Genomic DNA, 15004 nt, shown 5'->3' on the forward strand with positions numbered 1-15004 from the left:
GAACCCAATGTTTACCCTGGTTACCAGTGTTAAATGTAAAAAAACAAACATTACATACTTACATTCGTGTCCCCTGGCGTCCGCTTCCCTGCACTGTGTGAGCGCCGGCCCTAACAGCAGAGCGGTGACATCACCGCTGTGCTTTGCTTTCCGGCCGGCACTGACACACTCAGTGCAGGAAGCTCTGAGCAGCAGCGCGGACGCCGGGGGACGTGACATACATCAGAGGGTGAGTATGTACTGTTTCTTTTTTACTTTTACAATGGTAACCAGGGTAAATATCGGGTTACTAAGCGCGGCCCTGCGCTTAGTAACCCGATATTTATCCTGGTTACCATTGTAAAACATCGCTGGCATCGTTGCTTTTGCTGTCAAACACGACGATACACACCGATCTGACGACCAAATAAAGTTCTGAACTTTCAGCAACGACCAGCAATATCACAGCAGGATCCAGATCGCTGTTGCATGTCAAACACAACGATATCGCTATCCAGGACGCTGCAACGTCACGGATCGCTATCGTTATCGTTGTAAAGTCGCTTAGTGTGAAGGTACCATTAGACCTGTCAGTCACCTGTCACTAATTTAACAATCAGTATTTATTTGCTGAGATAATGTGTCTGAACCACACTATTATCAGAAAAGATTCAGATTCTGAAATGTGGCTTGGTGTCTGTGGAGCGCCCGCTAGGACCGTGGGGTACTCAGGCCTGGTCCAATGGTTCTTCAGGGGGTTGTTACAGCAGCCATGACCCGGTCTGTGGCCCAGGGCATCCAATACAATTAATGAAATGAAGGGGAAATAAAGTCAATAGGGAGTTAGTTTGTGACGCCACCTGTGGTGTTCAGCAATGGATGGCCGACGCTGTTTAAGGGGACCTCAGGGGCCGATGGTGACGCAGCTGGGATGGTTCTGCTCCTCACAGGTGGAGCGGGGCCCCAGGGCTACCGAAACAGTTGGTAAGGGATTGTAGACGATGGAGTGCAGGACTGAGGTTGCGGGAAATGACTGGAGGACACAGGGATTGCAGTTTTCTTTACCTTTACTTGGTGGTAGAAAGTGCTGTCCAGGGCATGGGTAACAGGAGATGATGGGGTCCGGGCAGCCTGGAAACAATTTGGGATCCACCTAAACTGGTGGGTTCGGAGGCCTTCCTTCTGCGCTGTTTTCTTAGGTCCTTGTAGCCTGAAGCTCTGCACACGTTCCTCTCACTGTCTGTTGCTCCTAACCTGTATGGCAGACAGCATGAACCTGTTATGAGCACTGCCTCTTCACTGGCAGCCCCGTGCTCTTGACCTGCTGTGTTGCCCCCGGGTGTTCGGTGTGGCCAGGGAGCTTGCAGTTCCCTGCCCTCCAGATTCGGCTGTTGGGGTGTACAGCACCCACACAGCCAAGGACTCTGGCATCCTCTTTGTCAGTGCTCTGTTCTGGGGTGAGCTTGGTCACAGCTCCACTCCGCAGATTCTCCTCGACTTCTTTCCTCCTCTCAGGCTCAAACCACTAACTAACTCCGCCTCCAGGCCAGAACTTATAGGGAAGCTCCCCTGAAACCGGGTGTTAGAGCTCCCCCTTCTGGTTTGGAGTAGGAAAAGTGTTGGATGCTGGTGTTACCTGGTAAGGGGACCCCTCCTTGCTTCCAGGCATGACATCACCCCCTGTGAGGGAGGCAATGCCACTGTGGCAACCAGACTCCTGGGGTGCCACATCTGAACCACACTAATAGTAGAAAGGATTTAGATTCTGAAATGTGGCCTGGTGTCTGGCCCACAGTATTAGCACAAACCATTTAGATTCTAAAACGTGGCTTGGTGTCTGTGGAGCGCCCCCACGTGTAGGGCAATGGGGTACTCGGTATCGGGTCCTTCTCTGCTCGGGGGATGTCACGGTGGCCCGACCCGGTCTGTGGCCCTTCTGAGGGGCGTCCAATTAAAGGTGAAGTTTGTACGGTGTTCGTGACGCCACCTGTGGTACTTGGTCAGGATGACCGACGCTGCTGAGGGGTCCGCTGGGGTGATGTTATAGCAGCTAGATGGTGTACCTTCCCACAGGTGAAGTATGTCCCCAGGGCTTCCCAGTAGAGTAGATGGTGATGGTAGGTCGCAGTAAATAACGAGGACACGGGGTTGCAGTCTCTTTACCTTTTACTGAAGACTTCAGCGTCCACAGTCCAGAGCACTGTTCACAGGGCTGGCTGAGTACGGCCGGTCCGAAGGCACATCCAGAGTTCCCTTTGCAGGTGGAAATCAGTACCCTTCCTACTAGCGCCTGTGCGTTGTAGTACCTCCCTGCTGAGCACCACGGGATAGTCCTCACAACTCTCTTGGATGTCTCTGATGTTTTCTCTCTGTCCCCCAGATGGTATGGATAGGACCAGGGGCGTAACGACCGCGGTCGCAGAGGTCGCCATTGCGACCGGGCCCCGCAGGTCAGGGGCCCCGGGCCGGCAGGTCAGGGCAGGGCCGGGCTGGACATCGGGCACTTCTGGCAAATGCCAGAAGAGCCGATGCCAGTAGTGGGCCGCTGCACTGTTCCTCCCCCCGCCGCCGCCGCCGCCGCCGCATTTAACTATACCGGCGTCTATGACACCGGTATAGTTCAATGCAATGATGGAGGAGAGCGTCACCTGACGCCCCCTCTCCCATCATTCCCCGCTCTGCCTCTGACAGTACACTGCGGGTGCGCGATGACGTCATATCATCGCGCACCTGCAGTGTCCTGGGCAGACTGCAGCCGCCAGGAGCAGCGCGGGCAAAAGGAAAGGTGAGGAGAGTTTTTTTTTTTCTTTTTCACCGGACTGTGGGGCCATTATCGGGGGGGGGGGGGGAGATGAGATGCGGGCTGTGCTGTATATACCCCTGTGCTGGCTGTGCTCTATATACCCCTGTGCTGCATATACCCCTGTGCGGGCTCTGCTGTATATACCCCTGTGTGGGCTCTGCTGTATATACCCCTGTGCGGGCTGTGCTGTATATACCCCTGTGCGGGCTGTGCTGTATATACCCCTGTGCGGGCTGTGCTCTATATACCCCTGTGCGGGCTCTGCTGTATATACCCCTGTGCGGGCTGTGCTGTATATACCCCTGTGCGGGCTGTGCTCTATATACCCCTGTGCGGGCTCTGCTGTATATACCCCTGTGCGGGCTCTGCTGTATATACCCCTGTGCGGGCTGTGCTGTATATACCACTGTGCAGGCTGTGCTCTATATACCCCTGTGCGGGCTGTGCTGTACATACCACTGTGCGGGCTGTGCTCTATATACCCCTGTGCGGGCTGTGCTGTATATACCCCTGTGCGGGCTGTGCTGTATATACCCCTGTGCCGGCTGTGCTGTATGTACCCCTGTGCCGGCTGTGCTGTATGTACCACTGTGCGGGCTCTGCTGTATATACCACTGTGCGGGCTGTGCTGTACATACCACTGTGCGGGCTGTGCTGGATATACCACTGTGCGGGCTGTGCTGGATATACCACTGTGCGGGCTGTGCTGGATATACCACTGTGCGGGCTGTGCTGGATATACCACTGTGCGGGCTGTGCTGGATATACCACTGTGCGGGCTGTGCTGGATATACCACTGTGCGGGCTGTGCTGGATATACCACTGTGCGGGCTGTGCTGGATATACCACTGTGCGGGCTGTGCTGGATATACCACTGTGCGGGCTGTGCTCTATATATCCCTGTGCGGGCTGTGCTGGCACCCAACACCATGTTGCAGTGCAGGAGATTCCTGCAACAGTCCGAGGCGTATCTAGGGGAAGGGGGTGGGGGGGCGTCACGGGGGTAGGGGGGGGGGGGGCCCATTTGGAAGTTCGCACCGGGGCCCATAACTTTGTAGTTACGCCACTGGATAGGACAAACCCGTATGACGGGGTAGGCCTGGAGCTATTTTATAGGGACCCTAGTGACGCCCCTCTCCTACAATTTGCCTCCGTTGTCTTCATAGGTTTAAAGGTTGGGCAGCCAACTTGGAATTAACTGTCCTGCCGTGTTCTGGAGTAATGCGTAGAGCCTATTACTCCCTCGGTGTTCCGGCCACCGGCTACGCGCCTCAGAAGGAGGCTGCCGATCTCGGGGCAGACCCTCCTCCTGGTATTATCTCCTTGTGCTGTGATCTCGTTTCTCACTCTCCACAATATACTTTGCTTCGCGTCCTTTCTTAGGATGCTGCCACAATGAAGTGCAGGCACAGCTCCGTAACATTCTAACTCGTGCTTGGCCTCTGTCAGGATCCCACCCCTGACAGGGACCCTCTGTCTGCAGCTCAGATGTTCCTCCTTCTCCCCCTGTCTGCCTGACAGGTCCTCTCTGGGTCGAACCCAGGTAGCTTCTCCCTAACTTCCTATCCAACCCACCAGTTTTACCCGTGTGTGAGGAGTGGCCTAGTGAATAGCGCCTTTGCTCCCCCTGGTGGACTGGAGTGTGAAGTGTAGTGTGTGACTGTGATACCTGGTCAGGTGAACTCCTTTAATACCATCAGATGTAACATCACTCCCCCTGGTGGGAGAGCGACATTACTGCAACGACCAGGACTCTGGGGCGCTGCATGTGGCCCACAGTATTAGCACAAACTATTTAGATTCTGAAATGTGGCCTAGTGTCTGGCCCACAGTATTAGCATAAATGATTTAGATGCTGGAAGGTCGATTTCACACAAGATGCTATCTATCTGAAATATGTGACTACTTGTAGCAGGAGCAGTCTGTCTGTGCTGTTACGCTGACAAAATGATGCTAAAAAACATTTCCACTTTGTATATGGAGAGGGACATGTGACTTCGGCAACCAATAACAGAAGCCCTTGTTTGTGGACATTGTGTATGGTTTCTGCGCCCTGCTTTGCTGCAAGAATCTCTACACATTAAGTTAATTTAAAAAATACAGTCCGTCGCTACTCTGACCTCTCCCCACCTCCTCCGCCCCTTATTAAACCCATCACCCCTGCTCATCATCTCATCATACAGCACCACTATCCTAGCCATAGTCCTTACAAAAGCATTAGGGCTATTTCACATGTACTGATATTTCCGCTACTGGAAAAAACAATACCAGAGTTATCAGTGTCTGTGTGTTTATTACTTGTGGTATACATATGGCAACCGTGTGCCGCATCAGTATCACAATTACCAGCATCTGGGAATCAATGGTATTGTTCGCGCTGTTCCCCAGCCTCGGGTATTGAGATAGCTCACATAACTGTCCCCTGCTTGCGCTGCAACAATCAGCGCTAGCAGGTGAGAATGTTGAGAGTTATATTTAATTGTTAACATTGAGAGCTATAAATAGATATTTAAAAAAATTGATGTGGGTTCCCCTGTATTTTTAATAACCAGCCAGGCAAAAGTGACAGCTGCGGGCTGCAACTCACAGCTGTCAGCTTTAGCAAGGTTGGTTATCAAGAATAGAGGGGTATTGAAATAAAAATTTAAAAAAAATGGCTTGGGGTCACCCACATTTTTTTACAACCAGCCAAGCTAAAGCTGACTGCTGGGGACTGGTATTCTCAGGCTGGTAAAGAGCCATGAATATTGCCCACGCCCCAGCCTAAAAATAGAAGCCCGCAGCCACCCCAGAAAAGGTGCATCTATTAGATGCCAATTTCTGGCATTTTGCCCGCCTCTTTATATTTTGGGGACTCCTCACTCCACGTGTTTGATGAGTGGTGGCAGCGTGTTAAGAAATCAGGGTGTGTCGAATGTGTCAGGGTGTGATTTATATTCACTTTATAGCCTAAAACAGAGATTGAGCACTGGATTGAGTGAGAGGAGATAGATTAACCCTTGCAGGCACATTCCCCGTCAAGTGCTGAGAAGTGTGTATATGACAGGTACCTTCAGGTGTTACCGGATTTGTGGAAGCCCACAATTCTTTTTCTTATATCTTAGCTGATTTGTTTTGATGTCAAGGAAAAAGACAAGTAGGTCTTAATATGCTGCTACATGTATGCCTCCGATTAACTCAAATTATATCAATAAGCCTTTCAGAAGCTCCTGAAGCCATCACATCATTTTATGGCATTTTTAAAGCTATTTAAATGCTGAGTAAATGTGATGTATGTAATCTTGTGATCCACCGGTATTCTGATATAGTGACTGCCAAAGATAACAGCCGGGGTGGGTTGCACAGATCCCACAGCTGTCACCAGTTTGTCAGGCGATGCAACTCCACTGCCTCCAATCATCAGGGCAATTATGCAATTGACTGACAAGTGATGGATGAGGTCACGGCTGCTTCCACTACTAGCCTGTTATTAGGAAACTGACAGTGAGCATATGGTATGTACACCTCCGATTCAAGGCAAATGGAATATGCAGTGGGTGTACGGAAAGTATTCATACCCCTTTAAATTTTTCACTCTTTCTTTCATTGCAGCCATTTGGTAAATTCAAAAAAGTTCACTTGTGTTCTCATTAATGTACACTCTGCACCCCATCTTGACTGAAAAAAACAGAAATGTAGTAATTTTTGCAAATGTATTAGAAAAGAAAAACTGAAATATCACATGGTCATAAGTATTCAGACTCTTTGCTCAGTATTGCGTAGAAGCACCCTTTGGAGCTAGTACAGCCGTGAGTCTTCTTGGGAATGATGCAACAAGTTTTTCACACCTGGATTTGGGGATCCTCTGCCATTCTTCCTTGCAGATCCTTGGATGGTGAACGTTGGTGGACATCCATTTTCAGGTCTCTCCAGAGATGCTCAATTGGGTTTAGGTCAGGGCTCTGGCTGGGCCAGTCAAGAATGGTCACAGATTTGTTCTTAAACCACTCCTTTGTTATTTTAGCTGTGTGCTTAGGGTCACTGTCTTGTTGGAAGTTGAACCTTCGGTCAAGTCTGAGGTTTAGAACACTCTGGAAGAGGTTTTCATCCAGGATATCTCTGCACTTAGCCGCATTCATGTTTCCTTCAATGACAACCAGTCGTCCTCTCCCTGCAGCTGAAAAACACCCCCATGGCATGTTGCTGCCACCACCATGTTTCACTATTGGGATTGTATTGGGCAGGTGATGAGCAGTGCCTGGTTTTCTCCACACATACCGCTTAGAATTATCACCAAAAAGATCTATCTCCGTCTCATCATACCAAAGAATCTTATTTCTCATAGTCTTGTAGTTCTTCATGTGTTTTTTAGCAAACTCTATGCAGGCTTTCATATGTTTTCCACTGAGGAGAGGCTTCCGTTAGGCCACTCTGGCATAAAGGCCCGACAGGTGGGAGGCTGCAGTGATAGTTGACTTTGTGGAACTTTCTACCGTCTCCCTACTGCATCTCTGGAGCTCAGCCACAGTGATCTTGGGATTCTTCTTTACCTCTCTCACCAAGGCTCTTCTCCCATGATTGCTCAGTTTGGCTAGACGACTAAGTCTAGGAAGACTTCTGGTGGTCCCAAACTTCTTCCATTTAAGGTTTATGGAGGCCACTGTGCTCTTAGGAACCTTGAGTACTGCAGAAATTCTTTTGTAACCTTGGCCAGATCTGTACCTTGCCACAATTGTCTCTGAGCTCCTTGGCCAGTTCCTTTGACCTCATGATTCTCATTTGGTCTGACATGCACTGTGAGCTGTGAGGTCTTATATAGACAGGTGTGTGCCTTTCCAAATCAAGTCCTATCAGTTTAATTAAACACAGCTGGACTCCAATGAAGGAGCAGAACCATCTCAAGGAGGATCACAAGGAAATGGACAGCATGTGACTTAAATATGAGTATCTGAGCAAAGGGTCTGAATACTTATGACCATGTGAATTTTCAGTTTTTCTTTTTTATTAAATTTGCAAAAATTTCTACATTTCGGTTCTTTTTCAGTCAAGATGGGGTGCAGAGTGTACATTAATGGGAAAAAAAATAACTTTTTAAATTTACCAAATGGCTGCAATGAAACAAAAAGTGAAAAATTTAAAGGGGTCTGAATGCTTTCCGTACCCACTGTACATACACATACACATACACATATATATATACATATATACACACACACACACACACACGCACACACACCCTGGTATGGTCACTGCCAGCTCCACATAACAAAAGTAACTACTAGCTGACACCACCAATTATTTATACAGGCTGATACAGTTTACAGAGAAAAAGAAACATAACTATTACATTTTGTTTTTAATCCGGAAAGGTAGGCAGTGTTTATAAAAATTATACATAGATGATATAAGATGGGAGCAAAGCAATATACAATTACATGTGATAAAAAGGAGTAACGAAAGACAAGTACTAAATCTGATGTTGCAGGAATGGCTCTTATCTTTATTGAGGGAAGCGATCCGATTAGGAAAATGGAACACTCTCATACCAAACGATGTATTCCAGAATGAATAATGACAGAAACACAAACTCCAAGTTTTATTAGCTCACAGTTATGCCCTCATACCTCCCCTTTGTGAGCTCATATAGGGGCTGGTTATGGGATGTGGTAGGCCTTTTAGAATTTTATGAGATCCATAATCTTAAGGATATCTTCACCCCTGGGGGTCCCAGGCAGTAGATATTGTCGATATTTTACCTTTCTATAGAGAAGAAACATGGCCTGGTTAGCATAATCCATTGGAACAATATTTAGTTGAAGGGGTTACAATGGTCTTACAGTGATGTGAGTGAATGGGTAGCACGGTGGCTCAGTGGATAGCACTGCAGCCTTGCAGCGCTGGAGTCCTGGGTTCAAACCCCATCCTGGACAACATCTGCAAAGAGTTTATATGTTCTCTCTGTGTTTGCGTGGGTTTCCTCCGGGTTCTCCGGTTTCCTCCCACATTCCAAAGACATACTGATAGGGAATTTAGATTGTGAGCCAATGGGGACAGCGATGATAATGTGTGCAAACTGTAAAGCGCTGCGGAATATAATAGCAGTATATAAAAATAAAGATTATTATTATGGGTTATGTTCCTCCCTTCACTATAGGAATTTAGAATACACCGCACACTCTATAGGTTTTCTGTGCAAATTATAAGGTTTTATTCACAAGACATAAACAGTGGAGCAAAAACCGATATATAGTAAGCGACCAAAAATTATATTTGACGTTTCGACCCTCCCGGGTCTTACTCATAAAGTCGCTAAAATACAAAACCGAAATAAATATAAATAACAACATAATTATGCATTTTCACTTTACTCTCAAAGGAACAAAGTAAGAAAACAAAACATAAATAATATATCCGCATGTTGATTATAGTGTGTTTTAGCAATAACCATAGAAAATACCAAGCAACAACTAATCACCAAGAGGGGTTGGAAAAAAAAATAAAATTGAAAATTAGGTGCATAGAGTATAGAAGGTACCAATTGCCACTATAGAACAAAAGTTGAGAGAAAAGTTGGGAAGTCAAGTAACCAAACTAGAGTATAGTCAGAAATAGATACAGGGTTTCCTGGAGAGGAATGGCGTTACCTTAGTAATAGAAAGAATATGTAGATTGAAAGATCCCCAAGGAATGTTGGAATTGCTGTTGGGAATAATAAAGTTTTAATATTTTGTAACAGAGGAGAAGGGCTTCCCAAACTGGTATGTACTAACATAAAGGTATCTGCTGTAAAGTGATAATGCTAATAATAAATTGGATAATGTCCAAACAGGTTCAGGACCTGTAATGAGTCAGAAATATATTAAAACAATTGCATGAGAAATGCTCCAACAACCTGTAACATTAATAGAGTGTAATAATTATAGGGGATAATTCAGGAGACTCTTTGCGTGGAACAAGACAACAGGACACAGTTTTATAAGTGGTAAAGTTTATATTATCACATGGTGATTCAATCAGGTGCAGAGAGAAACTCAAGTCCACAACACTTGGTGCAAATAATTAACGCAGCTTAGCAGTCAATAGGAAACTTCAGAGGTAGATGCAAACAAACAGAAAGTCTATGAAGCACAGTTATACTTGAGGAAACTTGACAAGAATAGATCCTTGACTTAGTCCAGACACAGATAGATATGCTATTAGGCAGTTCAAATCATATCTTAGCTCAACCAGGGAGGCCTGGTTAATAGTCTCAGGTTTTTCAGAGCAGAAACAGCTTACATGTCCAGCAAATGCAGATGGAAGTAACACGAGCAGCAGATGAAGGAGGATTACTGAACACTGGTGTATGCAGTAGGAACTCAGAGCAGAGTGGCAGGATCTCCAACACAGGTTCACAGGAGCAAGTGCAAGGCCTGGGAGTAATCAGGAGCTGGATGCAAAGCAGAATAATCTAGCACAGACTGAAGGCTGGGGTGGAGTTTTATAGCAGGAAGACAAGTGCACATGAGACCAAAGACGCCATGTTGGAAAAGGGCAGTAATGCACAAAAGGTAAAAAATGTTCAGAGTCCTGACATAGAGATACAGGTAAAGGTGGACTTACCAGTGGTAATGTATCCTTAAGACCGGCGCTAAGGTTCATCTGAAATTGAAATTGTTGTGCAAGGGTAATTACCTGATAACCGGTGTGTGAAAGCTGCGCTCCTGCGCCTTGCTGCTGGTGGCGTGCTGTGTAGTGAGAGACACTGGACTTAAATGACGGCAGTAACCGCCGTGCCGGAAGTGCGTCATCCGTCCTGGAAGTGCCGCTGTAAGCATAGGGGAAAACAAGATCCTTTTTGCTTAATACAGGACACTTCTTGGAGATTATTAAGAAAATACAGGTTGTGCCTGCTCACAGCCTACTGGTGACACTTGATGTGAACAGCCTGTGCACCTCTATAACACAGGAGAAAGGCATTTTAGCCACTAGATTCCTACTGGAGAATTCTAGCATGTCACCTGTCTCTATCCAACTATGCCTGGATCTTCTCAAGCTAGTCCTCTATGAAAAAATGTTTTAGTACATTTACCCATGGTCCAGAGTTCACAATGGGTCGGCTGTGAAACACATCAAAAGAGACATTTAGGAAAAAACAATGGCAGCGTTATCCTGAAGCGTTTTCTATTTGCAAAACTCAGCGAATACGCCAACATCTAAAAGATGTCCCTGGTCATGCCAAATGTATTGTTTTGCTTGCTGGTTTTGCATATCGTTGACAGCTATACATAGTTACATAGTTATTAAGGTTGAAGGAAGACTTTAAGTCCATCTAGTTCAACCCATAGCCTAACCTAACATGCCCTAACATGTTAATCCAGAGGAAGGCAAAAAAAAAAAAACATGTGACAAAGAGTAGCTCCACATTGGGGAAAAAAAATCCTTCCCGACTCCACATACGGCAATCAGACTAGTTCCCTGGATCAACGCCCTATCAAGGAATCTAGTGTATATACCCTGTAACATTATACTTTTCAAGAAAGGCATCCAGTCCCCTCTTAAATTTAAGTAATGAATCACTCATTACAACATCATACGGCAGAGAGTTCCATAGTCTCACTGCTCTTACAGTAAAGAATCTGCGTCTGTTATTATGCTTAAACCTTTTTTCCTCCAGACGTAGAGGATGCCCCCTTGTCCCTGTCTCAGGTCTATGATTAAAAAGATCATCAGAAAGGTCTTTGCACTTTCCTTTCATATATTTATACATTAAAATAAGATCACCCCTTAGTCTTCGTTTTTCCAAACTAAATAGCCCCAAGTGTAATAACCTATCTTGGTATTGCAGACCCCCCAGTCCTCTATGCTATGGTTTGTTCGAGCTTTTTCAGCTGACATTGCTTGCAAGTTGCAGCTCTAAGCAAGTCAGGAGCTGTCAATAACCAATGAAGGAGGTGGGATTTGCAAACAGGTGTGAGAACAGTACAGGGGTGCACAATATTTTTTGGTCCAAGGGCCACATTGTCATACTGAACTAATCCCAGGGGCCACAAAAAAAATTAAAAGGGTACTTACATCAATACATCACTACCATCAGTACATTAATGCATAACTAGAACCAAGTTTTCAGTACTCGAGTATTTGGAGAGTTTCTTCTCCAAAAAAATAATCAGTATGAATAAACACTAGCTTACGCTGAGTTGTTTTTGCAGAAGAAACTCACCAGATCCTCCTCATAATCTCAAATCTCTAAGTTTTGAGGATTTTTAAACGGCAACGTATCCATGAAGCACTATATGGATAGCTACATGTACAAAATCAGAACAACTGTCAGTGCATGTATGCAGTGCCAGAATCACCATCAGTACATGAATGTTGTGAATTCTGCTTTTGGGTTCCCCCCGGTGGTTGCTGGTCGTAATGCAGTTGTCCCTGGGTTGCAATCCTGGGCAGGTGTTCCTGCTGATTGCAGCTCTGACTGGGGTATTTAGGTTTGTAGGATTCATTAGCCTTTGCCAGTCGTCCATTGTTCTTGGAGGTTATGCATCTCTGTCTGGTTCCTCCTGCCCTGCTGCCAAATCAGCCAAGATAAGTGTCTGGTTTTGTTTCTGCTGCACACATGCGGTGTGCTTTTCAATTCAGTGCTATTCATTGTTTTTTCTTGTCCAGCTTAGACTATGTTTGGATATTTTCAGTCAAGTTGGATTCTCAGGAGATGCAGAGATACATTCCATGTCTATAGTTAGATGGTGGAATTTTTGTATTATCTGCTGTGGATATTTTTAGGGTTTTAATACTGACCGCTTAGTATTCTGTCCTATCCTTTCCTATTTAGCTAGCATGGCCTCTTTTGCTAAATCCTGATTTCTGCCTGCGTTTGTCTTTCCTCTTATACTCACAGTCAATATTTGTGGGGGGCTGCCTATCCTTTGGGGTTCTGCTCTGAGGCAAGATAGAATTCCCATTTCCATCTATAGGGGTATTTAGTCCTCCGGCTGTGTCGAGGTGTCTAGTATGTGTTAGGTACACCCCACGGCTACTTCTAGTTGCGGTGTCAGTTTAGGGTTTGCGGTCAGTACAGGTTCCACCTTCTCCTGAGAAAGTCTCATGCGGCTCCAAGGTCACCGGATCATAACAGTACAACTGGCCAACAATGAGTTAAATGCATCTCAGTAGAAGGGAAGAAAGGTGTTGAGCCATTTTTTTTTCTGTAGTCTGCTTGGTCTCTTCTTCCCTCTTTTTCTCTGGGTGGCTGAGGAGTCTTGTGCTAGCATGGATGTTCAGGGATTGGCTTCTCGTGTGGACCAGCTTGCTGCTAGGGTACAGGATATTTCTGATTATATTGTTCAGACTCCAGTTTTGGAGCCTAGGATTCCTACTCCTGATTTGATTTTTGGGGACAGGTCCAAGTTTTTGAGTTTTAAAAACAATTGTAAACTGTTTTTTGCTCTGAAACCTCGATCCTCTGGTGATTCCATTCAGCAGGTTAAAATTGTCATCTCCCTGCTGCGTGGCGATCCTCAGGATTGGGCATTTTCCCTGGAATCTGGGAATCCGGCCTTGCTTAATGTAGACGCCTTTTTTCAGGCTTTAGGATTATTATATGATGAACCAAATTCTGTGGATCAAGCGGAGAAGACCTGGTTGGCCCTGTCTCAGGGTCAAGAAGCGGCAGAATTGTATTGTCAGAAATTTAGAAAATGGACTGTGTTGACTAAATGGAATGATGAAGCTTTGGCGGCAATTTTCAGAAAGGGTCTTCTGAATCCGTCAAAGATTTAATGGTGGGGTTTCCCGCGCCTTTCGGTCTGAATGATTCTATGTCTCTGGCCATTCAGATTGATCGGCGCTTGCGGGAGCGCAGAACTGTGCGCGCTGTGGCGTTGTCCTCAGAGCAGATGCCTGAGCCAATGCAGTGTGATAGGATTCTGTCTAGAACGGAACAACATGGATTCAGACGTCAGAATAGGTTGTGTTTTTATTGTGGCGATGCTTCTCATGTCATTTCAGTCTGCCCTAAGCGTACAAAGAGGATCGCTACTTCATTTACCATCAGTACTGTACAACCTAAATTTCTGTTATCTGTGTCCTTGATATGCTCATTGTCATCATTTTCTGTCATGGCGTTTGTGGATTCAGGCGCCGCCTTGAACTTAATGGACTTTGAGTTTGCCAGGCGTTGTGGATTTCCCTTGCAGTCTTTGCAGAACCCTATTCCTTTAAGGGGCATTGATGCTACACCTTTGGCTAAAAATAAGCCCCAGTTCTGAACACAGGTGACCATGTGCATGGCGCCAGCCCATCAGGAAGAATGTCGATTTCTTGTGTTGCATAATTTGCATGATGCTATCTGTTATGATCTGGTGGCCTAGGAGCAGCATGAGACGTACTCTGGAGAAGGTGGTACCTGTACTCACCGCAGACCCTGAACTTAACACCGCAACTAGAAGTAGCCGTGGAATGTACCTAGCGCTCCCTAGACATCTCGACACAGCCGGAGGACTAGTTACCCCTAGAGATAGAAAAGGGAAAACTATCTTGCCTCAGAGAAAATCCCCAAAGGATAGACAGCCCCCCACAAATATTGACTGTGAGAGGAGAGGGAAATAACATACGCAGACTGAAATCAAAATTTAGCAAAGGAGGCCACTTCTAGCTAAATAGAAAGGATAGGACAGAGTGCTATGCGGTCAGTATTAAAACACTAGAAAATATCCACCACAGAAAATACAAAATCTCCACATCTAACTAAAGGCATGGAGGGTATATCTGCATCTCCAGAGATACCAGCTTGGCTAAACAAATCCTTATACAGACCAAGCTGGACAAGACAAAACATGGAAAATAACTAGAACGATAAGGCCCACAGCATGTGGACTGCAGAAAACAAGCCAGAACTTATCTTTGTTGAAATGAACAGCAAGCAAGAGAGACCAGGCAGGGAAGTGATTCCTCCAGGAAACAATGGACAACTGGCACTAACTAAAGGGTCAAGCAAGACTAAATAGCCCAGTCAGAATTGCAAAAAGTGGAAACACTTGATGAATGCTGCGATCCAAAGACAGCAGCACTACCACTTATAACCACCGGACAGAGCCCAAGAGCAGAATTCACAACAGTACCCCCCCCTTGAGGAGGGGTCACCGAACCCTCACCAGAGCCCCCAGGCCAATCAGGACGAGCCAAATGAAAGGCACGAACCAAATCGTCAGCATGAACATCGGACGCAACAACCCAAGAATTATCCTCCTGGCCATAACCCTT

Source organism: Ranitomeya variabilis, chromosome 4, assembly GCF_051348905.1.
Source record: "Ranitomeya variabilis isolate aRanVar5 chromosome 4, aRanVar5.hap1, whole genome shotgun sequence".
Lineage (NCBI taxonomy): Eukaryota > Metazoa > Chordata > Amphibia > Anura > Dendrobatidae > Ranitomeya > Ranitomeya variabilis.